The following is a 335-nucleotide window of genomic DNA, read 5'->3' as shown; positions in this document are numbered from 1 at the left end:
CAGCACGTCAGTGTTACATTTAATGCTTGGCAGACACATCATACCTTAAGCCCCGATAGTCTTCATGACTCATCGGACCATGTCAATACCACCATGTCTCCGATCACTTCACATTAAATGCTAAGGTGATCTCTCCTCCACTCGCCAACCGGCACGTGTAAAGTAGGTTTTGACGCAGCCTCCAGCCCATACATATTTACTGCAATCCTGTGCTCAGCCAAAGTGACCATTCTATCCTTTCAACACCACTATAAATAGAGATATTATTCTAACATGAAGGGGATTCTTTTCCTAGCGCCTTTTGGACTTTTAGGATTTGATATTTTAAGCAATAT

The sequence above is a fragment of the Asparagus officinalis genome, chromosome 7 (assembly GCF_001876935.1).
Source record: "Asparagus officinalis chromosome 7, Aspof.V1, whole genome shotgun sequence".
Taxonomy (NCBI): Eukaryota; Viridiplantae; Streptophyta; class Magnoliopsida; order Asparagales; family Asparagaceae; genus Asparagus; species Asparagus officinalis.
Note: the sequence above shows the minus strand (reverse complement) of the source record.